General features: G+C 44.4%; 1 protein-coding gene across 4 annotated transcripts in view; it reads left to right on the forward strand.

Annotated features, from left to right (window-relative positions):
• Positions 1-26,032, forward strand: part of syt1a (synaptotagmin Ia) — a 125,245-nt gene that overhangs the window by 45,869 nt on the left and 53,344 nt on the right. Inside the window, exons 3-4 of one of the 4 annotated variants that reach the window (XM_035147876.2) lie at positions 3,042-3,114; positions 13,782-13,877. The gene's annotated coding sequence lies outside the window, so the exon portion shown is untranslated. Of the gene's footprint in view, positions 1-3,041; positions 3,115-13,617; positions 13,878-14,184; positions 14,354-26,032 lie in introns of those variants that run through there. The other 3 variants (XM_035147877.2, XM_035147880.2, XM_035147879.2) reach the window with 3 other exon arrangements.

The following is a 26,032-nucleotide window of genomic DNA, read 5'->3' on the forward strand; positions in this document are numbered from 1 at the left end:
ATAAGGGAAGATGCAGATGCAGAGAATATATTTCGGTTATATGAATCAATGAAGGAATCTAGAGACATACTGGACGCTGGCTTTTAAAAACGATGCTTTAAATATCTTCCCTGTCTGATCACGGGAAGTGTCGTCCTCGGAGCAGATGGTCGGCCGGGTGGACACCTTTGCACATAGAGATTTGCCTTATGTATATGTGCTGCACGGTGGAGCATGGTCGTTGTGAGGCATGCTGGGAAAACAGTTGCTAGGCGCCTCAGTGGCCTTTGCGTAGTAATAACACACGGGTTTTGCCAAAGCCTTTTTTTGAAAATGATTTTAGATGTTGTACTACGCCTCAATAATTTGGAGTCTTAAAGGTTTTCTGTCAAAAAGATACAAGATCTTCCTGTTTTGTCAAGAACATTGTACATGAACATTTAAAGTGGGAAAGGTTCTTCTTTATTAAACTTTTACTTTTGCATAGTTGGTTACTAACACTGCTGCCCCAGGCTATAAGCCTATATGGCTGCCGGCTTGAAATACGTTTTATTAATTCTTCATAGTAAAATGCATCTTCTACTGCGTAATTAGCACAGAAATATAACACATTAAAAACTACATGCTTTAATTATATCTTCTGGCCGAAGCACATTGATTTCATATTGTAAATGATTGGCAAAAATAACTCTCAATATTCTAAATGAGCCAATTAGATCTACATCTACAGACTGACTCTGTTCAAATGAGAGAGCTGCAGTTTCTTGTTTTTCTGATCACGACTGTGCGTCCCCACCGTCGGGTGTAAAACATTCATGAAGTTACACACGACACAAAGCACATTCTGCTGTGTGTGTTTTCTTTTTTAGATCACTCCCAAGTTGTGTGCTTTTGGGAAAGTGGTGCGCACGTTGTCTTTGTGTCTCCACATCATTTATACATCTGGAGCCGGCTGACATATCTGGGGCTCTGCTTTCTGCCTCGCTGCCTGTCAGAGCGGAGGAACACTCCTCTGATTGGCAGGTTAAACTCTTCAAGGTCAGCGTGCTCTACAGCTCACCCCCTCAGTGTAGATTACTGTGGTAATATCTCTCCTGTCGAGTGTCTTCCTCCACCCCCCCTCCTCTGGTTCCCTGATCTAAAGATTGTGTCCTTGCCTCCTCAACATGTCGTTACACAAGCTCCTGCACAGGTTGTTGAGCATGGAGATTGCGCTGCGCGTTACATTTGCCATATCTGTGGTTGCCGTGAGAGAAATGAATGTCATTTCTGCCGGTGATATCAGCGGAGCCGGGTTCGGGGAAGGGGAATGGGAAGTGGTCGCATGATCGCAGCCTCGGAAAATTGGCCAACATCTGGCTGGGCTCCATATTCCTAAGAGGGATCTTTTTAGATTCGTCTTAGCCTGTGATCCTATTCTTAGCATGTTTACAGGGAATAAATGACAGAAGCTACCTGGGTGGAATGATGGTAAATCTCGAGTGCTGTCCCACTAGTGTGTTCATGTTTTTTGTGTATGTGAAAGACCTGGATATTTAAAAAGCCTAAAGTCTCCTGAAGTGCTTCGTCAGTAGTTCAGCAGATCACTGGAGCGTACAAACCTTTTCTAGTGATAACAGAAATTAAAAGGATGAACCTGAATATGAGCAGAATATGTCCTGAAAATAGATGGTGTGTCAGTGCAGAATCAAGGTCAGTGGGTCTATATTGTCCATGATTGTCCTTTAAGATGATTCAGAACTTAATGATGCAAGACTGTGACTCACACAAGGCTAAATATCTTTGAGACGTAGGTTAGATTTTCCACTCAGTTACTTTCTGCCAGCTGTGGCATGTGGGGATAAAACAAGACTCTTCAGAAAATACAGACATGAAATTATTTAGATATTCCATAACCTCAATTTCCTTAACTACTCTCTTTGAAGAATGAACTGAGCCCTCATTTTTAAATGTACCATCTTTGAGCTATTCTGTGCAGCATGTCATTTCCAACATTTTGGGTTTTTGAATTCTTTGTAGAGAACAATAGTCGTATGCATGCCAGGAGATGTGAGACCATGATAGGGGGGGACAATTACCTCCAATCAGAGCAATATTTCAGAAGAGGCTTTGTTATCCTGACTCCCAGTATTTCGTGGTTCGAAGTGGTAAAAAGTGATGAGCAGAAGGATCGGAGGAGCAAATGTGAAAACACAGCAGGAAACAGGAGCTGTGTTCTATGAAGCTCTGCGAGGGAACTTGTGCAGATGGCTGCTGAAAGTCACAAAAGCAAATACTCAGTTGCTAGCGACTAATATCACGATGACATGCTCGCTGTGTTCCAAATCATGCTATTTGTTATGCATGCATATTTAGCAGCGCATTTGAAACGATGACGCGTCGTTGACTTGTGCACAGGATTGTAATGGGGCTCGCTGTCACCACAGCCTGCTCTCTCTCTCTCTCTCTCTCTCTCTCTCTCTCTCTCTCTCTCTCTCTCTCTCTCTCTCTCTCTCTTCCTCTCTCTCTCTCTCTCCCTCTCTCTCTCTCTCTCTCTCTCTCTCTCTCTCTCTCTCTCTCTCTCTCTCTCTCTCTGAGATTTGCATGTGCTGGAAAGTTTACGGAAATGGAGAGAGGAGCTCTTCACTTCCTAATATCTACTAAACATACAACTAATATGATTTTATTATGGAAGATGAAATGCAAATAACAAGCAAAATGTTTCTGTCTCTAGTGGAAATCCTCAGCTGTTCTCTGCACTGGTTCTTCCACATGTGGCTGGTCCCTGAATGATAAGAATGGAACAATCAATAGGGGCAGAAGATATCGGTTCATTTATCTGCATCTAGTTTGTGGATACAGTTGTTTGAGCCCATTGATTAATCCTCTCAGACTGGATATACAGTGGAATACATCTGACCCACAACGCTGAGTCTGATCCTGTTAGTTACCACAACAACGGACATTGTGAGGAAACCTCTGGATGTGTCTGCTGGACACTCTGAGCAGTGAGTTGTGTGACAGACGTGCTTCTCTTTCATTTGTGTGAACGTGTTCTTTCTGGTCTTTTTCATCTCCTCTAGATCTGAGTGTCCGTGTGGGAGTGAGGAGGAGGCGTTTAATAGAGAAACTGCAGCCGGCGTCATTGAGTAAAAGGTGAGTCTCAATGGAAACATCTGTTTTTTACTGCTTCTCCTGAAGCATTTCCACATGTCAGGGCTTCAGTCCAGAGATATTCATGTTTTATTTGACCTTTCATGTTACTTTGACACTTTCCCCTCTATAGCTTCTCCATCGAGATCATTTAGGATTCATTAAAACCTTTTTATTGTCATATTGCTGCACTTGAATGTCGGGTTTTTATTTGGCGCTCGCACTTTATATTTCATCAAGAATTCAACGGAACATTAATTTAATGAACCATAAAATGAATTCGCGCCTGCGGAATATCGTTGTTTTCCTTTGAGCTTTGAGCATGTTTGCTATAAAGACACTTCCCTTCCTACATCATGCTGGGTAAATACGAAGTGATTCAAAATGGGTGCACTCGATTATTAGATTAGATATAATTAGAATATTTTCCTCTGATGGTTGACTTGATTATGGAGGATGACGAGTCCTGACCTTTTTCTACTTGGATAAAAATGCAACAGCATATGTTTGAAGAAAAGTTATTTCCTCTGTGTGGATTTACTGAAGGGGTTTGATTAAAGCAAACTTTATTGGAACCCAAACCTAAAATGTGCTGTGAACTCACAAAGTGAAAAATAAGAATAGAAAATTATTATGTCTCCTTTAATCCTTGAGGGCACTTTTGCTCGGAGGGGAAATTTATGGACGTTTAGAGGCAGTGGATGGAAAACCAGTTTGTTGTCCTGGAAGCGTTTGTCGTCACACTGTGACAGTGTTTTGCTTATGGGTCCAAATACACACCTGTTGAATAGTTCCTTATTGATTTTATACCATATCTCAGGGAGCAATAGAAAAACAAGCCGACTGTACAGTACGTCCACTTGTCAGCGTCCAGGCCAGGAGAGAAAATGAATCATGTGGAATCTCATGCTGAACACGAAGACACAGGAGGACTTTGGTTTCCCACGTCAACACACAGCCACATGAATATTAATATGCAAATGTGTTGAAGTGGCTGCATTAATGTGAGATTTGTAAGTAAAAGTAAAACATTTATGGAAATAAAATACCAAAAAATGTTCATGTTGTCAACAAAGATGACAACAAAGGGACTGAAATTCGGACCAACAGGGAAATGCACTTTATTTTTTAAATTTTAAAATTAGAAATGGTGCATTAGAGATTAGAGGGAGCCACAAGCAGAGACGTCACTCAGGCCAAATGGCTTTTGACACAACCTGGCTACGTCTTTTGTATTTTATCGCGGATTCAACCCTCTGTAATCCTGCATGTGCCGTAAGACGCCATCCTCTCACTCCCCCACTTCTATGTTGAAGTCCGCATTCAACCGCCAATGCTGGTTCGGGCAGGGTTCAGTGCTTATTGACTGAGGCATTGTGAGTGATTCTGGCCTTGTTAAATCACATTTTGTTTTGCGAGCGTGGAGTTCGTGCCTCCTCTGGGCGTGTGCGGAGGTGGAGGACGTAGCCGGCGTGCCAACTGGGGACCGGGAGAGCGGTTCAATTTTTCATCCTTATCGGCCATGACATATCCAAAGTGGCAGAGCGCCGTCCGCGAAGACGGAGCAAGGCAGAGAGGGAGGATAAGTGAGGAGCGTTCAGCTCAGATGAACTGGGAGCAGTGTTTCTCCCACTTCCTTCCTCTGTCGTCCGGAGCAGGATCTCAATTCTCTGTGCTAAAACAATGCAATTCACCAGTGTCCATTAGGGGTTGTGCCTCTTTATAACTTACTCCCCTTCAGGCTCGTCACTGAGCCTGAGGATAAACACAGGTTCAGAGAACAGTGAGTGAATTAGACTCCTGCTAACTCTCTGGTTTTAACTAATATGAAGCTGTTAAATCCACCCTTTACCCCCCATCTTTCCCTGTAGCTTACACCGGCTTGAGCCCTCGTCACACACTGTTGCTTTTTGACACGAGGACATGAAGAGATTTGTCATATTTGTTTAAAACCATCTGTCATTATAATCACATGTGAATTTTCTCTGTTTGTTTGTTCAGTGTGTGTGTCGTTAGTCAAATGATTCCAGAGCAAATTATCCAGTGTGTTTTTATTAGGACGTAAAAGTGAGATCAAATCAATTATTATCAATACTTGTAGCTTGATTTTAACATTTTCTGGTGTGATTACTTCTTGTTTTCTTCTTGTGAATGCACAATATTTGAGTTCCCTGATTATACAAGTTTTATCGTTCAGTCGTTGTTTTGTAAATCCAACCACTAAACAAACGGAGGTAATAATATATATATTTTTCTTTTGAAAGGAGGAAGCCTGTGTGTTTGAGTGTGTGGAGACTGTGAGATCTGATCTGTCACATGGAAGCAGTCTCCGTGATGGAGGGCTGTGAAGGGCACTGTCAAGGTGACTCCTGCTGGTGGTGAACTGGGGGTGGTGGTTGGTTGGTGGGGTGTGACTTCACAGAGCCTACGTGACTGGGAGATTTACCCCCCCTCCTCTCCCACTTTCCTTTTACTTTCGTTCTCACGGTTGAGATTATGATCTCCTGTTGTAATTGTTGCTCTGTGAGGCGGACTAATGCTGCCGAGTTGATAGCATCACAAGGTGCTGGGGAGGATACGTGGCCCCGGCTGCTCTCATGTACTCTGCATGTTCCAGTGGGCTGCGGTGGGAAGGCAGTGGCACCTGGCTATGTGATGTCTGTTGATCGACTGGCTTCTGGAGGGCTGCCACTCCCCCCAGCTTTCCTTTGTCTCCCTCCAGTGAACGCGGCGATGTGAAAAGAAAAGGGGGAGGAAGAAAGACTAAAAAATACAAAAGGAAACCGCGCCCCCTGGGTTTTGGGGATTTTTTTAAATGTTTTTTTTTACACCTGGCGTACAATAAGGGCATCAATCATCTTCAACAGACCTGAGACACACATGGCTGAGTGCCCACCGCCCCCCCAACCCAAAGCACTGCTGCTTGACAGACTCACTTCTTAATGAGCAGTTGTGCTGCCACATACTGTTCAGTCTAACCCAGGGCTGCTGTAATCACATAGACAAAGTATACATCCACCCAAGAGCCTTTGCCTGTATTCACTTCTCATAGGTTTCTTAAAATACACAGTTTTAACTCTGCAGGAATAAGACTGAGACAGTTAGATTATCAGAATATAAAGAACAAGAGAGAGAGAGAGAGAGAGAGAGATTATGCTAAAGAGCTGTAAAGCTGAATAAAAGGTAGGTTAGACCAAGATATTAAAATTAGTCATTCTTTCCTTATTCAAAGCAGCCATTAAAATCTCCCTGCTGATTTCCATCACATGAATATAATGATCAAATATATACTTGAAATTATTTTTGATTTATTTGAAATTTTATATGAAAAATGGCTGTTCACCAGTACAACTGTGTGTGTTAAGATAAGGCTTCATAATAAATCCTGATTGATTTAAAGGAATGTTTTATAATTGTGTGTGTGTGTGTGTGTGTGTGTGTGTGTGTGTGTGTGTGTGTGTGTTAATTTCCTGTAACTGGAGTAGAACAGAATATAGAATGCAGGTAATTACACAGTTATTTCTTTTCTTCCTGGTGTGGAATGTCTGTCTGTGCTGCTCATGTGTGTCGGACTCCACACGCGTGTCAGTGTGCGTCTGTGTTGCTTGTGCAGCTCGTACAGTGTGTGTGGCTCTGGGACGTCATCATGCCGCGGCAGCTTATGGATCCGTGGAACAAGGAAGCAGCAGAATGTGACACGTCGGGCGAGTTGAGAAATGCCGTCACGAATTTAGAATAAAAACAATTCTGACAAACCCGAAGCGTCACTGGCGTTGGGATGAATTTGTCGCGGAGCAGAATGACACTTACGTGGATAGTAGTGGACACGTTCTTATTGTTAACGTTACCTGACGGGAACTCAGAGCATATTCATGCATTGCATCATGGGAGTGGTTGTTGGTTTGCATGTCAGTTTGAGCAGAAGAGCGAGTGCTGTTCGGTGCCAGATCGTGACTTTGTGTGGGAGCTGCTGCTGCTGCTCCCACGCATCTCTCTCTCCCTCCCTCTCTCCCTCCCTCCCTCTCTCTCTCTCTTTCTCTCTTTTCTCGGTCTAAATCCGCCGGTCTTTGACCTCGGCTCTCGTCTCACTGAACCACTAATCCACTCTCTGTGTCACAACTGTCCATAGAAGAAATAGTAAGTTTGTTCCGTGATTAAATCCTCAGTGCAAAGTCCACATAAGTCAGAAAAGCTCATTTCCCTTGTGTGTTTAACCCATGGACTGTTTATGAAGACGGACATGACAGCCCCCCCAAAAGTGAAGCCAAGTCATCTTGCTCCCCCCCCCCTGGTGGCTGGCTGCAGTATTACTCATAAACTGTGCCTCCTCCATGTTAGCAGATGGGACAGGTGAAGATGGTTTCTGTCATTTTATGCAGTGTGATATGTTCAAATGTAATTTTTTCTGGTAAGTGCAGTTTTGATTAGTTAACTCAAAGTTAATCTTTGAGTTTGCCACTTAAATTCACAACATCTTTTATGACACAGCTTCAGTAGTTGTTGAAGTTTTTTCCGATGAAGCTGTGTGACCCTCTAACACAAGGTTAATACATTGAAAATGACATAAATAATGCATGTGCACGACTTTTTTACTATTCACAAGCTAACAATTTGTCTGGTGATGAGTGGACCTGCAGGTGGGGATGTTTTCCGATGAGATAAACCAAATTTCCGTGTTCTGAAATTTCACTCTCGCTGACCTCGGAGGCTTTGTGTCACTGGGCAGTGACGGGGGTTGCTAAGGTAATTTAATTATCAGACCCTCCATGGGCAAGGGTAATTACTGCCCTCTAAATCCCCACTAATCCCCCTTCTGAGGCCCGTACACAGATTCGGCCGGAGGGGCGCTAGTGCTGACTCCTCAATCCCGTCCAGGACAGGGCCCCTTCCAAAAACCCACACTGCTCCTGTCTGCTCCTCTATGGGTTGATTAATGTGAGGCGTGTCCTCTCCATACTGTACCGTGTGTGTCCAGAGGGATCCAGTTATCAGCCCCTGTGAATTCCCCTCACGTTGCTCTCCGCCTCCCCCATGTGTGTGAGCCAGGGGGACTCTCGGGTCAAAAGGGGCCACTCATCTCTCTATATGAATGTAATTATCACTGCTGGGATGAACAGGGTGTGACCTCTGTGAGCAGCAGTGACTGGAGTGAGAGGAGATGGAGACGAGTTAAAGGCGACTGACTTTTAATCGGAAGCTCTGCAAAATGCGACTGGTTATTAGCATCGTTTTGCTTATTGTTGATATCGGCTTATTTCAATTGAAACTAGATTAACTCTTTCAGTGTCAGAGCATCGTCAGGATGTTCCACAAAATCTAAACCTAACTTGACAACGTAATGATAAAAAAAAAAATCCAGAAGCCCCATTTTGAATCACCACATATGGTCCTTTAAGAACCTAATAACCCAACTCTGATGTTAGCTGTTTCAAAATGGAAACGTTCCCCTCTGGCTTCCTCTCCCTCTCCTCTAACCTCAGACGTCGGCCAAACATCTGTGTGACATCAGTGCCATTGGCAAGTGTTCCTGACCCGAGCAGGTGGTGTGTGTGTGTGTGTAACTGTGTGTACTGTACGGTCCATGTGTGTACGTGCGTGGGTGGGAGTTTATGTACAGTATCTGCAAGCACGCATGTGAGTGACGGAGGCACCGGGTAGTGGTGAAAGCAGCACCTGTGTGTATTGAAAAAGAGTTCTCTGAATAGCTCCATATTTGAACAGCCACTTATCCGCTGATAAAGCTGTTAGTGATTCGTGGCAGCTTCCTGCCTGCGGTGGAGAGGGAGGGAGAGAGAGATAGGGGGGTGGAAGAGAGAGGACGAGTGGGAGAGAACCGGAGAAAGAGAGAGAGATTAAATGAGAGCATCAGCTGTAATTAGGGCTGCTTTCCTCTATTTGGAAGTACATGTCTCTCTCTCTCTCTCTCTCTCGCTCTCCGAGAGAATTAACTCTGGACACTCTGGGCGGGCGAAGCAATACAACTTGAACGCTTTAATGGGCAAAAAGTGAGATTTAGCCAGTGTCTTAAAATGAGTGTAATTAATCTGGAGAGATGGACACTGGAGTTGTCCTCGTGTGCTGACTTTGTAAATGACGGCGCGGGATGCTTTGCCACGTGGGTGGAGACTGGTGAGGTTGGTGTTGTTTTTGTGGCTGCTGGTGCACGTTGCATCAGGGCTACACACGGACACAGGATCGATGTTGTCAGACGTTATCAGCCACAGGCTGAGAACCCAATTTTTTCTAGACTCCACTTCAATAAACCCAGCTATCATTTGCTCACATCTCATGAATTTTGTTGTTTGTGTAAGAGGGCTGCTCTTTAGATTCTCGAGGACGTCGACAGCTCTTGTTGCTTTCAGGTTTGAGGGCACTCGTTCTCTTTGGACAGAGGTGTGGCCCAGTCGCCTTAGAAATTACATTTCTAACATTTTAGATGATTTTGCATCACATGATTATATTTTTTATATCTCCTTAATATTGGTCAGACCTTAGTTGTCCTTGTGCAGATATTGCGGAGGAAGAACTTTGATCATAAACCAGGGTTTTGCAGAATCAAATCTATATCAGTGATTGAACAAATGTAATGTAATGAGGCTGTTAACAATCATAGAGATCACAAAACAAAAAATCCCAGTGAAAGAAACTCAAACAAAGTAATATTTATAGCCAATTATAGCCTTTTTAAAGCAGTGCCTCCTATTTACTGACAGTTTGCATAGTCCAGAAATGTTAATTTCATATTAGGAAATGAATATTGAGATTAGCAAATATTTAGCCAAGAACCTTTAAACTACATTTTGAAAGTCTTGCAGTCCTTTTCTTTTCCATGATAAATTCAACTATCAGGAAAATGTCCCTTTGCCAGACACAACCTTACAATCACACATACATATAAAGATGAACACTTTACTTACCCAAATGTTATAACTTGGATATGACAGAATTTCAAGTGTTAAGGATTATTTGATGAATCTTTCTCATTGCAGATAAAAGCACGAGGAACCCTTTCAGTGATCAGTCGAAATGCAATGCACCTCAAGTGGAGTCAGGAACAGCTCATTCACTGCTGGTTTGAATAGACGAGGTACAGAATCTTCTTCCTGTTCCAAAGCCTCACGTCCTCTCTGAATACGAGTCCCTGGTTTGCAGTGCGCAGGGTGACCATTCAAATGCTCCTGACATTTGGGAAATTGTCCTTTTTGTTCACCCATCTCTTCTTATTTCCCCACCTTGCCTCCAAATGTCATTTCGTCCCTTTTCTTTCCTCTTTGACCCCGTCGGTCGCGCCGCTTCCTCTTTCCTCTCGTGTTCCGCTCAGAGTGACCGCTGAGAACAGCTGCTTTGAAAAGAATTTCTCTTTTGGCTTTCCTGTTCATGTCCCTCCTTCGTTTTCTCAAAATCGTGATGATGAAAGTTGCCGTTTCAGGCAAAGGGCAAACTGTGTGTTTGTTTTTTTATATAGTAGACGCTGTGTTTCAAACGAGTTAACTTTTGTTTAAGGTTGACGTGGCTCTGATGCACTGTCTTAAACTGGGTTAGTGTATTTGTAGATAAAAGTCTGTTTAACACAATTATGGTTTTTGAAAAGGTCACGTATGTATGTAGGATGGAACTGCACTGGATGGTGGAGGCATACAGCTGCCGGGTGGTTATTCTAGTTTGGCTCTATATTGATGTGAGGCTGTCAGTGTGATGGGGTTTCAACACTTCCCTGTTCGGAGGTGACTTGTCAGTCAAACAGCTCCAACATTCACTGACGTCTTTTTAGTAAAGTTTGAGTTTGACTTTCTTTTCCTAGTTTTTTCTTAGCTCCAGTCTCCGTCACTGTTTATACAAAACTACCAAGTTCTTCTTTTATTTGCAGATAAATTGTCGGCCCCTGTATCTTTTCTTCAATTCTCCAAGACAGCAGAGGTACCGGTAGTGTGACGCTTTAATGGCTTCTGAATTCAAGACCTGCCACCGATATCAAGGTTTCCATTTATACAGAAAAAGAACATGAATTCTCCACAGCAGAAAATAGGATGTTCAAACAGCGGAAATGTTTTTTTTCCCCCCTCAGTCAGTCTGGTAGTTTCAACATACAAAGATATGCACAGCGACGCGAGAGCTCGGTGTTGTCCTCAGAGGACAGTAATCTGTACCCAGAGACCCAGTTCAGTCATTAGCGATTTCACAGCTGCCTTCGTTTTTCTTCCTGTTCAGAGCGCCGTTAATCTCAAAACAACCCAACGAGCGGAGTGTTTACTCTCTTTCCCGGAGAAATTGTTTGGGCGAAAAGAAACTATTATCTTTCAGACAGTTAACGTTTGTAAGCAAGATAAGCTCGGAGTTGTCAGAGGTGTGCAATTTCCAGCCTCTAGCTGTGACAACAGATGGCCTCTGCAGTGCTACGTAGTGCAACGTGTGTTTAGTTGACTCGGTTGGGAAGGAAGACAGATATTCTCCACAGAGGACGTCCCCGCGCCGCTCAGCGTGGCTGCGCTTCTCACTCTGCTCATTAGGGTTGAACCATGAAACTGCTGGACCCCAAATGTGTAGAGCGGCCACATCACGCTGATCCCCACGCAGTCGCAACAACACGCGACGCACACACAGAACACACAGAGTCAGTGAACCAAAGCGTATGTACGTAGGAGCAAGCTGTGCAGTGTCCAGACAGGCTGTTAGCTGGTAATCATTAACACCGGCTCCCTGTTTGCTTTGACTCACTCCCGCCTGTATACGTCTCTTAGCTTTTATACATGCGTGTTGTCAACAGTACCACGCGTCTCATTGTGCTTCATCAGCCCGTGCACTTTATTTACATCTCTTTATAGGCGTACACATGTGCACACACACATTTAGCATCTGTTCACGCCCGCAGTCACATTTCTTGCAGAGTTACAGTTTGCCGCAGACTTCCTGTTCTCCAGCAGCCTCGTCATTATAATCTGTCGACAAAACAAGGAAAACACTTTGAAGGTAAATTCAAGGATTTCCTAGGCAAAGGATTGATTGGATGCAAAATGACCCAAAGAGGAAATGAGTGTGTGGCTGGAGAAACAGAGAAGAAACATCTCAGCAGGGGGCTGCAGGAAGTGGACTCACAGATTCTGATTCAAACACACTATAGACTTAAATAACAACCTGTGTTTAATGTTTCAGACAACATCATGGACTGGATTGTAAAGTAATTGATTCATACTATGCAGATGAATTTTCTTTTGTCATTCATTGTCTGAAATGATGATTTTTATCACAGACTGAAAGTTATTAAAACACTTAAAGCCAGAAGCAGGATTTTTATTTAAATATCTATATATATTTATTACTTGTTACTCTAAGAAGCTTTCAGACTAAAATGAAAAACAAGCCTCTCAGTTGCAGTATTGATTTTGATAAAGATAATTTACTGTGATAAATAACTGGACAGCATCATAATAAAGACGTCCTGATTAGTATTATGTTTTGAATCTACTTGAGTTTCCAGCTAGTATTTATCATATCTTTGTTTTTGAGCCTAAGATTGACTCTAATGGATAAAACTGAATTAGTGAGTAGGCATAAATATTTGCTTTATAATTTTAATGTCGTCTTCAAAAACACTTGCCCAGAAAATACCTGAGATAACAGGAACTCAAATAAAGGTCCATCTGGGATCTTGGGATTTTGGGATGATGTTTTCGTCTCTTCTAAGAAATGTCTCATTCTTACCCGTCAGCAGCGGCACATTGTCTCTCCAAGGGTTAGATATAATCTTACCTGAATAATCTCTTAAACAAACCAAAATGTGTTGACATGTGATGGTTGGGCTTGTTATGCTCGTCTGTTTACCTCCATCAGCTCAGGTGCTGTTGGGCGTCACTGTGTCCAGTCGAGCGCTCAAACGTGATTCAATTGGCTCGGCAGATTTTTGCTGCCGGTCGTCCTTTCCCTTTGCATCTGCTGCCCCCTCCCTGGGAGAGCCGAGTGCCACATCTGGTCGCGCCGGGAGTCGAGGGGACGCCAGGCAGCTCCTCCAGGCAGAGCATTAGCATACATTTACTCTGGGAATGCCCTTGACGAGATGTCTGAAGAATTGGACGTGAGAAGCGTCAAATGCACCAGCGGGACCTGAGGAGAGACAGGGTCAGGGGGAGTGAGACAGAAAAGATGGAGAGACTCAAGAAGAGCGAGTGGCAGGATTTACAGTCGTTCATTAATTACACCATCGGATGTTATTAGGCTTTGACAAGGTGCTTTGTCTTATTAAAAATGAAATAAATAAACCACAAACCAATAATAAGTTTGCTGATGATGTCTGGAAAGACACGTTTGATACTAAACCTCCGGGGGACATTTGTTGTCATGGAGCAGAAGGTGCGAGTGGATGGGTGGAAATGTCAGAAAATAGTGAGCCGAGAGATGGAGAGGATGTGTGCGTTTCGTCTGACAGAAGAAGAGCAAGTGAGGGAGAGATAATTTGGGGGAGGGGGCTGGAGGAGGTGGGCGGGAAGAGAGGAGGCGAGTTTCACGGACACAGAGAGAGAGAGAGAGAGAGAGAGAGAGGAAGAGGGGGGGAAGGAACAGCGAGCAGCGAGCTTGCCGGAGCTGTTGAGTGTGTGATCGTGAGTGCTTCTTGAGCTGTCGTGTGAAAAACAGGAGGACATTGCTTTTTGAACCTTTGTTTTTTTTTTTCCTCAAAGTGCCACATCGAGCTCCAGCGGCGAAAAGCAGAACTTGTCCAAGCCCCCTTTTCCTGGGATTGTGAAGAGGACCCGGGGAAGCCAGCGTGCTACCAGGTAAGAAACCTTCCACAAAGAGAGAGAGAGCATGAGAGGATGTGAGTGTGGAGCCGGTGATAACGTGGTTTTGGCGGAATCGCACGACAGCTCTCGTTTGTGTTGCTGCTTTGAAAATGATCCATGTGATGCCTGCTTGAAATGGAGGAAACATGTTGCTTCTGATGTGTCCACATGTGTGTGTGTCTCTGTGTGTGTGTTGCCAGCAAACATGGCTCGCAGGACACTGTACTGTATTTGTGATTGGAGGAGTCAGCTCGTACAGAGGAAGAGGAGGAAGAGGAGGAGGAGGAGGTGTTGTGTCGTGTCTTTTGACAGCAGCTGACAGATGTCAGGCGATGTCAGAATAACCAGGACAGGGATTTCTTAAAATAAACACAGAAGATCAGATTCATTTTTGGGAGGAACTGGAAAGAGGGCGAAGACTTTCCTGCCTCACTTTCTTGTTTTACAACTGTTTAATACTCACACCACAGGTCAGTTTTCCTGAAGTATCTCTTCCACTCGTGTTTGTTCCTTCTTTCAAAACCCAATAATCGGCGTGCGCGTAACTGTTTGCACGTCTACATTTACGAGAAGCTGGATGTGTCTTCGTGGCTCGATAGGATCTGTGACAGGCAGGGATAAGCAGACTGCCACCGAGGGTCAGGCTCGATGTGGCAGCGGTGAAGTCGTGATTCCCCAACAGGAGCGAGTACAAAGACGTGCTGTGCAGCTGTATCAACTGTACTATACGGCTGCGTCCTGCAACTCTGGGTTTTTCGATTTGTTTGTCATTTAATGAGAAGTTACGCGCTAATCGAATCACTGCTCTGCCTCTCCTGCTGTCTGTCGTTTCCCCTTTGTCATCTCTTATCTCCTCCTCTGTCCCTCTCCGTCCTCATTATCCCAGATTCGACTGAAATGAACTAGTCAATCTCTCTTCCTTGTACCGTCGCTCGCTCCGTGCGTGACATGCAGTCCACTAAACAAAGGCAAACTCGTGAGGCCAGAGGCTGAACAAAGCTTCTCCATTCTCTCCTCTCATTTAGAAACACGGAAGAGGTCGTGACAGCCATCACACAAAAACCAATTCAGTTGTATTTTCTGTTCCATTTTTTTCCTCTACCTTCTAAAACCTTTATTCTCCTACAAGGTTCCACTAAAGCCCTTTTCACATCCCCGCTGCCTTTTATGGCTCCTTCTTGGAAACAGGATTTCTACGTTTTCAAACTGTGGATCTGAACAATCCGCCCGCCGCTCATATTCAAGCCATTGTTAACGTTAGACTCACTTGTGAAACCCGGATTCATTTATTCAAGCTATTTCTTCTCCTTTGAGGACACCGGATGAAACACTGCAGCCACTGGCACCGTCATGCGATTCAACAACTGTGTGTCGCATGTGTGTGTATCCAGCTGTGAGTGCTCCCGTTGCATCAATAGTTAATGAACGTCGCCGGGCGCTCATTCACACGGCCCATTCACTCCGGGGTTTTGTTTGTCTAACGGCTGTTCCGCTTCGACTGACACGTACTGTACTGCACCACTATGGAGCTTAAACACAGCTCTGCCAGAGTCAGATCCAGGCAATATGCTGACCTTCACACAACCTTGCAGTGTGACAGTGGGTGTTCTGTGAGTTATTAAGGGTTGGTGACGTTTGTGAGGAATGGACTTGTCTCATTAATTTGATAAAACCAGAGAGGGAAGTGTAATGGAGGAGGGGGAAATACACTTTTATCATCAAATCTGTTCCGGTTTCTTTGGGGTAAAAGGAACATATTTGTAAATGTTCATGCTTTTCCTGTACGTGCACATGAGCTCTGGCCGGTATCACCTCATCCATGGACGTTCCAGCTTTGCTGCCCAGAGCAGGCAGCTCCTTTCGGTCCACTGGATCCAGTCCACTCTCTCCGTGACTCATTGCCTCGTCCACGCTGATTGGCTGGCTTTTCTACTCCAGGGGGGAAAGACGGGATGACGAGGGGGTCGACCTCTCACGAGCAGGGATCAGCCGCTCTTTTCACGCTGCATCCCGCTGGACGCCTTCGCGACGTGTCCCCGAAAAAAATCGTCACCCAGGCGCAGAAGCAGAATGTGGAAATCAAACAGGAAATGCTCATGATTGCTGAAAAAGCAACTTGTTTGACAGGAATCACTTCACATTCATTCAGTATTCAAAGTAAGAATTACTGAGATCAGATATTAGATATTCCATGCAGCCCCAACCACAGTCATGTTTTTCATCCATCTGAAGGATCCCCCCCCCCCTCATCCCTCTGTGGATGACGCTGTCACATGTGACATCTCTGAAGCAAACAGGGCGTGGAGCTCCCCTGCCTGCTGAGACTCTGCTTCTTCCAGACAGACCCGGCTGAGACGAGGTCCAAGCCGCTCCACCCAGTCAGTCAGTCTCAGTCAGTCAGTCAGTCAGTCAGTCAGTCAGTTGGTTGGTCAGTCAGTCAGTCGGTTGGTCAGTCAGTCAGTCGGTTGGTCAGTCAGTCAGTCGGTTGGTCAGTCAGTCGGTTGTCAGTCAGTCAGTCAGTCAGTCAGTCAGTCAGTCGGTGGTGGTCGGTCTCAGTCGGTCGGTCGGTCGGGTTGGTCAGTCGGTCGGTCGGTCGGTCCGTGGTCGGTCGGTCGGTCGTCGGTCAGTCGGTCGGTCGGTCGGTTGGTCGGTCGGTCGGTCGGTCGGTCGGTCGGTCGGTCAGTCGGTCGGTCAGTCAGTCAGTCAGTCGGTCAGTCGGTCGGTCGGTTGGTCAGTCAGTCAGTCAGTCGGTCGGTTGGTCAGTCAGTCAGTCAGTCAGTCAGTCAGTCGGTTGGTCAGTCGGTCAGTCGGTTGGTCAGTCAGTCAGTCGGTCGGTCAGTCAGTCAGTCGGTCGGTTGGTCAGTCAGTCAGTCAGTCAGTCAGTCAGTCAGTCAGTCAGTCAGTCAGTCAGTCAGTCAGCAGAGTCCATGTTTATTTTCTCTGCGGAGGGAGAGAGAAGCTGTGGTGCTCAGGCCATGCAGGGCTGATCCAGCACCATGGACAGCGCTCCTGTGCAGGGGAGGGTGGATTTAGATTTCAGCACCGGCTCGTGTGGACGGACGTGAGGACCGGACAGAGACGAGCTACGAGGGGAAAGATGGAGGACATGTCCTTGTTTGTGAAGATTACTCATATTGGTGATTAGATCATATACTGCATGTATAGTAGTAAAGCAGTATTTACCCAACTTAGTCTATTTGTGTTTTCAAATGAACGCTGACTTCAGTTGGGTCCTCAGTGTTCGGTGCTTAACCAGGTAGCTCGGCTGAATAATTACAACCGTTTCCAAACTGACAAAGCTTATGAAGAGTCCGTGCTCACAAATTCACTGGAGCATTAAATCCTCTTATAGCTTCCTGTCCCCTGATCTGTTGATAGTGTCAAATTCACTACGGTAACGAGTGATATCAATCTTCTCATCCAACAAGGAAACAAATATGTATTTCCTCAAAATGCTTCACGATAATTCTAATGTATAGATTGATATATCTATTTGACATAAAAAGATCAGTGTTCCAAGCAGAATTATGAGTTAAGAATTTAGTTTTCTTTTAGAATTGCCCTCCGGGGACAAGAAGAGTTGTTTTGAATTTTAATTTATTGCTGATGTTCTGGACAAAGAGGTGGATCCAAGATTTGTCTTTGCTCCACTCCTCCACAAAATTAATTGGAAATCTGTTCAGTAGTTCTTGAGTAATCGTGCTAACCAACACATTATATCATGTAAACACACATAAATCTATTAAACATTTTTGAAAGCACAGTAATTAAAATGTACTCTACTTCTTTAGCTGTTGGCAACCATCCCCCTGAACAACTTTAACATCATTCACTACAAGGAAGCAAAACAAAGTGAAATAACAAAATGTCTTCAATTGAGGAAATGGAATATAGTTGTTAGGTTAATAATTTATTCTTGTATAAAAGAGGGCTTTATGTTAGTAAAACCACCTGCTCAGAATTCATGCATCATATCCAAGAAACACGCTTCATTTCACCCTGTAAATCATCGTGATTAATTTGCGTCTGCTGTAATAAATGTGACGTATGACTCACTTATGGCTTTGTTGATCCGTTGTGTTGATTCTGATTCATGGATTTACTTTATGCATATATGTGCCCAGCCAATCTGAAGTGTTAAATTCACTTGTCAATTCAAATATATATTTTTTAAGCAGCTGTGTGTTCACAGGTTTCATGAATTAATTAGCTGTGTTTTACATCTTCGGTTTGACGACACAGCGAGAAGGTGTGAAATCAGACGTGAACGCCGGTTATTTCTGTCTCCTCTGATCTCTGGACTGAGAAAAGTCAGAAAAGATAAGAGCCATCCGCGCACGTGCGTCTACCCTCACACACATGTGCACGTGTGTCCACACGAATATACATACATGGGCTCAGCGTGACATTAATTCTGTGCCTCGCAGCAGATTCTTCAAATGCAGCCTGATCTCCAGCCCCCCCACCGCCCCTGCCCACGTACCCCCGACAGAAACAATAAAAGCTCAGAGTCTCGCCCTCGGGCGTCCATCTCACCACTGGACAGCAAACCACCCGTCACTCCTCTCTCTCTCTCTCTCTCTCTCCCTCCCTCTTTCTGTTTATCCATCTATTTATCCTCCCCTCTCTCTTCTGAAGCACCATACACATGTCCCCTAATTAAGACAGCTAATAACTAACCAGGGTCATTTGTATATGTTTGCATTAGCATAATTGAATAGCCATGAGTTAAGTGTTTTCCACTGGTGTGTTAATAACCCGTTCTGGAGGCGAGCACGTGCGCAGCGATGTTTGTTTGGCTCCACGCTGTCATGAACTGGGAGGCATCCATGCGTTCAGTCTCCTTCCCCTTCTCCCTGCCTTGCTCCTCTTCCTCGCCAACGCCATAAACCTGAGGTGTGGTCATTTTCCTTGTCTGTAAGCTGTGTGTGCGAAGCCCAGAAAGTAATAAACTGAGAGCTGTCCCAGTGTGAAAAGAGGCAGGAAGGCTGACCATCACACACACACACACACGTGGCAGGTTGTGGACAGCACTCGGATTGCCGTTGTCTGCAAGTTAATTTTCTAGTGTCAAAAACAGACGAAGGCTGGAGAGAGTTCACGTCTGTGGTTTTACCTTCTGATCCGACAGCAGAGGGTGGTCGGTTCCTCCTCTACACCCCATCAATACACCGCTCCTTCTCGAGGCTGTAACGTTGACGGCAGGAGGTGGAGCACGTGAAGAGAGAGGTGATGTGAGTTGGAGTTCATCTGAAGAGAGGGATGAAGGGAGGAGGCTGATGACAGGGACGCTGCGAGGATATATTTTCCATCTCAGTACGCTGCTTGTCATTGCGCCGGGTAAGTCGGTGTATATATACGCTGCGATCTGAGCGGAAAAGAAGTACTTCTTATCACTACATCTCTGACTCCACAGAAAGCTGCATATCCACCAGAGACCTGTATTTATAGAGAGCGAGGGTAGGGGAGATGATGGCACCAAGAGCGAGTCTTGTTTTTTTCCTTCAGCACAGGTTACTGAAAGGTAAAAGGAAACTGCAGAGGAGCACACCTCAAACATATTTAATTGTTGCATAGCAACAACCCAGTGGATTTCAGTAGTTGAAGCACAAAGCGAAGGCTTGTTTTGTGTTTGACACAATGCGAAATAAGATGTTGTGAAAAGGAGAAAATATTTTTTTACAACTTAATATCGGATAAATGAACTTGTGTTTTAATAATGTGTTGAAAATATTGGAGCATATGTCTCACTTTAAATCATCCGGTCGCTTGTTTCCCATCACATCGACAGATTTGTTCTGAGGATCATCTTCCAGATAAAAAAAATGATTTATCTTTTAAAGAATCTGTTTACACAAGAGATTCCTTCAACACAAGTCATATATGTATTTATCTAAGACCATATACAGAGAGTGTCTCCACCTAAACTATCCAGATACCGGTTACTGTTGAACAATGTCTTTGATTCGAGCAACGGAACAGCAAGGACCTAACAGTTTGTTCCTCATTCTGCAGGTGTGAGATTGGATTTCCTGTTTTTCTATTTACCAGGGTCACTGAGGGGGGGGGTCACCATCAGTAACCTCACAGTCGTGAGTCGTGAGCAATTAAAGGCTCTATCATGTTAAAAGGCTGAAAGGAAAGAAGCCAAGAGGTTATCTCCAAATCAGGCTTTTTCTCCAAACTCTGTCCTCTGATGCATTGACACGATGTGAAGGTGAGCGAGCTGCAGTAAATGGAAGGTAATCACTGATCGGCGATGTCCACTCGGGAGTTTATTATCAGCTGCCCCATCGAGGAGGTCCACTATGGGAGGAAGGGATCCCATTACAGATGTGTCCTGCAGGGCTTACAGTTGCAGCGCACAGGCGTGAACACAAACCCCGGCACCGCATTCATGTGCAAAACTGTGATTTATGTCTTCGTGATTGTGAGGCTGAGGGAGCGAGAGAAAGAACCCCACAGAAATGCGGATACATTTCAGAGCTTTTCAAGTTCCTTCCTCTTCCTGCTGAGAACAGAGAAGCAAGTGGGTCACGCAAGAGGCTTCCGTGCGAGTCTGAACTCAACGTCTCTCCCTGCACAAAAGCCAGGTTTAAAAAGCCTGGTGTAACGCAATCAGTGCCTTGGCGTTTCCACTGGAGACATATTCCCCCCCCCCCTATCCCCCAAAACACTGTGATGAATTTCAGAAAAGAAGGGTGAGTTGAGGAGAGGGAAATGTTGAGCTAAAGCACGAATATTCTTTCTCTTATTCTCCTGAAAAGCTCCACCTGAGTTTACATCACCTGCTCTCAAATCAGACGAGAAAGATGGAGGTGTGTGTGTGTGTGTGTGTGTGTGTGTGTGTGTGTGTGTGTGTGTGTGTGTGTGTGTGTGTGTGTGTGTGTGTGTGTGTGTGTGTGTGTGTGAGTGCTTTATTTGGAGATATAGCACTGTGTGAGATTACTGTGATTAATGGCAGCACGTTGAGCTCATGCATTATTCATCCTCTGTCACTTTCACCTACTGCCAAAAGTCGTGACTGATTTTCGTTTCTGATTGGGGGGGGGGGGTGCTGGAAATTTGAAGCTGAATTAACAAAACCAGCCTTTCCACATTTCACCTAAAAGCAGCTGGGAGTGAAGACCAGTGAGAAACCATGTCAAACAGCTGTCTAAGGTTTATTTCTTTAAATGTTAAAGAACGTAACGTGAGGTAAAGTCCTTTGAGAATAATATAAATCATAAATCGAGTCCTTCCCTCTTGCCAGAACCCAGCCGTCGCTCTCCGTCTCTGTCTATCCCATAATTGTCAGTATAAATAACCTCTCTGGCTGCTGATATGATAAAAACCCCCGGAGAAAGAAATTACCCAGGATGCACAGAGAGCGCGTAGTTCACTCAGGGAACGAGCTGCTGGATTATGGTGGCTTAAGTCTGACATTCACTGAACACTCTGCGCTAATTTACTGTTTCCACCCGCACCCAGTGTGTGGTCAGGGTTTACCCCCGGGACTAAGACGTCTTGAGGGAGCGAGGGCAAGGGGGCCCGAGATGACCCGATAACGCTCCTTCAGAGAAGTTGGTTACTGTGTGCGGCTGCAGAGGTTTGCATTGAGTTGCGTCATCACACAGGGGTATCATTCAAAAGAAGAAATCTTTCTGTTCCCTACACACAAACTGACTGTCAAAGAAACTGCATCTTTCTCTCATGACCTCTTTTATACATGAACATTTAACGCATGTTTTCTGATTGATTGTTTTACATTGCTCATTTATTTTGTGGTTGCTCGGAACCTCAGTTATTCCTGAAACAATCTGTCAAATAAACAGAAAATGTAACAAACATTATTCAGAAAAATCCTTCCACCAAGTTTTGTTGAGTTTTTGCTTAATTCCGACATACAAACAGACTTATTAACCTGTCAATCATTAACACAGATGAAGCAGCTACTTCATAAACGGCTGTTCTGACATTTAAAATCATAAATACAGTGACATTCTGTAGTTCTGTCTGTAAACACGTGACATCTGATGTGGCCTCTGTCATTTATCTTGTTCAAAAACTATTAAAAACTTAACGAGTCAAACAAAGTGCTTGAGACTAAGCTCCCGTTGCCACACTTGATTTTCTTTGCCTGGTAAAAAGGTCAAGTATTAACTGTGTATCACTACGGCGCAGATTATTACTACGTGAGTCCAGTATAGATGGAGTTATTGCACATTGATTTACATGTAATTGCATTATTCAAATGTGTTGTGTAAACTGAAATTGGAAAAAAAACATGCTTGTATCCGAAGTAGCAGGGAAAAGAATGAATCCACAGTCGACAGTTACAAGGAAAAAAAAGATTTGAGATCAGCGTTTACATCGGCTCTGTAATTGGAAACAAAATGCGATGTCAGTCTCCGTCTGGGTGAGAGCGGCGGCGTGTTGGCTGCCGGAGGTTTGAGAGCTTTTAGCGGAGCTGAATTACCCCCTGAATGTACTGACGAGATCAGTGCCAGTGTCTAACCTTGGCTTCTCTCTCTATTTTGCGCATGTCTTACCCCACCTGCCTTTCCTCCCCTTTAGCCCATCAATCAATCCAGCCTCCCGCGTCACGCTCCAGTAAGCTTGACTGGCACTAAGTAGGGAATCCGGGGCCTCTGAGCGCCGTGTGTGGCACCAGCCAGGTCATGTACATATGCTACTCCTTCATCTGACGTGCTGCTCAAAATGGCAGCGACCTGCTCGGCATCACACGGCCCACGTTGATTTACCAGGGGTTAGTTGAGATGCTCAGAGATTTGCGTTTATCGCCGGCATCTCCTTCATGAGGCCACAAGGTCAGTCACTGCTGCCGGGTCAAGGACCCTCTTTGTCGGGTCATTTCGTCTTCAACTGCTCGTCTCCTCTTTGTTTTTTAACGCCCACCAGGCCCCCCCCCCCCTCGCCGTATTGATCCCTGCATCGATGTCATTCAACACAGGCCGATCTGTTTGTCCCCGAGCAAAAAAACACACTATCATGTCTGCGAGCACGTTGTTCCACCGCTCACACCGTATCTGAGCCGCTTCCTCTATTGTGTCAGCGTGATGAGTGGTGACAGCGCTCGGAGTCATGTCTTTTGTTGGTGCGCGTGCACGCGGGGGCACATTGTGCGTCGTTGTGTTTACCAGAGTGAAGTCGAGAGCCGCTCGTGGCCTCAAGGCAGCGCGGTGCCTGGCGGGTGGGGGTCTCGGGTTCAGGGTCGAGCCCGAGCTGAGGATCACACGGCGCTGGATGAAAGACCTGGACTCTCATGGTCATTCATTTCTATCTCTGCTCTCTGTTGATGGACGACTGGACAGTAATGGATGGTTTTCTCCATCCAGGTGATAATAAAAGAATCTGTTGTCAGCTAGAGTCTTTTAATTTCAATTCATGAAGCAGGAATGTCTTGAGAAGGTAATGAACAGGACGACCGTCCAGAGTTAGAGCTGTGACAGGCTCTAATTAAGTCTCCAGCCACACAGGATTATTATTACACTGGTTTTGTCGAGGAAAGGCAGAAGGGAAGGACGGAGAGAAAGAGATGTGATTTTTTTAAAAGACACATGACAGGAAGAAGATAAACAGAGACAGAGAGGAGGGTAACTTCTTCAGGAGGGGAGGTAATAAGCTTTGTGCAGCACCAGCTCGCAGATGGCCGTCCTCTCCCGGTGCGGCCAAGAGGCTCCTGCTTCATTTATCTCCTGCACACAGCATTGTGTCCGTCTTCCCCCCACCTGCGTTCTCCTTCTCCTCACCCGTCCCTCACGGAGACTGGAGTCCAGACTTCATTAAGGACGGTGAGAAAGTGCCTCCGACTTTCCAAGACCTCATGTGCTTTACCAACGTCCGAAAATATACCAATTTACCAATTTACCAATTTCTCACATTCTCACATTCTCACATTTGAAAACCAAACAATATCCGAATTATAAACGATGTATTACGCCTGAAAAACACTGTTTGCTAGTTGTTTTTTCCTTCCACTGTTTTTATTAGTCACTTGTAGTGGATCAGGATTATTCATTGCTTTTTGTTGCGTAACGAAACTTAAAATAAAACTTAAATATATTCACTCATCTGTGAACATGATTTGTGCCTGAGTCAGAGCAACGTGGGTAAAAAACCAACGACTCACATGTGTGGAGGTCGAAGTGACATATCGAGGGTTTAAAACAACAAACAAAACATTTAATATCTCTTATTCATTACTTTTGGTACCAGAGGAGACAAAATCATCCCTAAAGTTTCCCAGCCCTGCAGATGTCTTCATCGCTGGGTCATTGTCCTCCATGTCCTCCATTATTACCATGATGAGGCAGTAACCAACAGTAATGGCCAATTTTTGAAGAAAAAACCAGCGTGTGTCCATATGTGTGTGTTATTGTCGCCATGCTGTGTTTGCAGCTGTGTATGTTTTTTCCTAATTTGGCCAAAATCTGCTCAATTGGAAGCCGATCCCCCCCCCCCCTCTTTTGTCTATTATAAAACATGTGGTTTACATTAGAGCCAAAGGTACCCGAACGTTTGGACCTTGTCCTGCAGCTTGTCTGTGTTACAACAGCTGTTACACAACTAAACACAACAACACACAACACAAACAGGATCAGGAAATGTCTGGCGAGCTGTTACTTTAACCATCGGGCGACTAGAAAGACAAGAGAACGCAAATTATACCAACGTATCTTTATATTTTATACTTTCTATTGATATTTTTTTAACATTTATACAGTTATATAGAACAAATCAATTGTTGTGGGTGCTACACCTTCTTCAGTCCGTCCATTCTCTCAGTTTTCAACCAGTTCTCTCAGTTTTTGTTGCTTTTTTTAGTTCTGAATTACATCCATTTGTTCCGCTTTTCTTCCAGCTGTGTTTTTTAACATTTTAACCAGGTACATTCACTAAAACTACCAAGATAAAGAACCAAGCCAGCATGTCTTGATTACAGTTTACAGGAGGCGTGTTATAAAGGACAAATCACAGTTTCAGAGCTTATGTAAAACCTAAATGGATTTCTATTGACAGAATTTGTAAATAAATATCAATCACTCAAACTGTAGGAAATCATATATTCAGAATGTATTCATTCCTAATTTGTCAGTGAACCTGTGAGTGAGATATTTGATGCTTTGTGTTAAGTTGTAAGACGCCTGAAAAGCACAGGTTCTATCAGCGCCACACACAGAAGCTGAAAACTCAAATGTGCTCCTAATGAAAGACGGAATTTGTCACGTCTTTATTTTAAGGGAGCTGAATTTTCACACTAATTTCCAATGTTCTAGGATGTGTAAGGGATGGCTTAACACCATGCGCCCTCCTCGGTTTCCATGACGACTGTGATCCCTGTATGATAATCGGATTCCCACTATAGCTGTGAAAACACTCATTCCTGCGTGATCCAAGAAAAATGATGACATGAAGCGGCGGTGAGGAATTCGAGTGCGTGACGACAAACAGCCGGCTGGAGAGATGCTTTGTAGACGAGCCAGCGTTCGGGGTCGGACCCGGGTGAGTCTGTTCAGAGCGGCAGCGGCGAGGTGGACCACAAAGGCTTCAGCCTGGCAGAGGAGCTAAGCCATTTACAAAACAACAATGATATGGGAGGCATTAGCAGCGGTGCCTGAACAAACCCTTTTTATTTTTTTAAACATGTGCACTTTGGTATTAGAGGAGGAAGCATTAAGAGTAAAAAAAAATGAATAAAGCAGAGCATTATTGACTAACCTGCCTTTCACATCACATGGGGGAGGATGGAGAAGCTCAGGAAGCCACTTGTGTCCTTGTGTTGTTTTACATTTGTGTTGTTCGGTTTTAAATCTTGCTCACAAATGTTTAGCACACATATAGAAGATATAAGATAAAAAAACAAGATAAGATGAGACTTTATAAATCCGGAAGGAAATCCAGGAATACAGTATCACTATATACAAAAGTGTACAGAGAATAAAACAATGTGGAGTCTAAAGTCTAAAAAATATCAGCGAAAATACAAATATAAAGTGTATTATTGAAAATAAATGAATAACGGGATACAGTAGTAATAGTAATACATAATATTGCTCATGATACTGAACATAATATGGTGAAAAAACTGTAATATTGCACGTGAATATATAAACTGCTAATGCAGATTGCGTTTAAAAGGTTGATTA

The sequence above is a fragment of the Hippoglossus stenolepis genome, chromosome 22, assembly GCF_022539355.2.
Source record: "Hippoglossus stenolepis isolate QCI-W04-F060 chromosome 22, HSTE1.2, whole genome shotgun sequence".
Lineage (NCBI taxonomy): Eukaryota > Metazoa > Chordata > Actinopteri > Pleuronectiformes > Pleuronectidae > Hippoglossus > Hippoglossus stenolepis.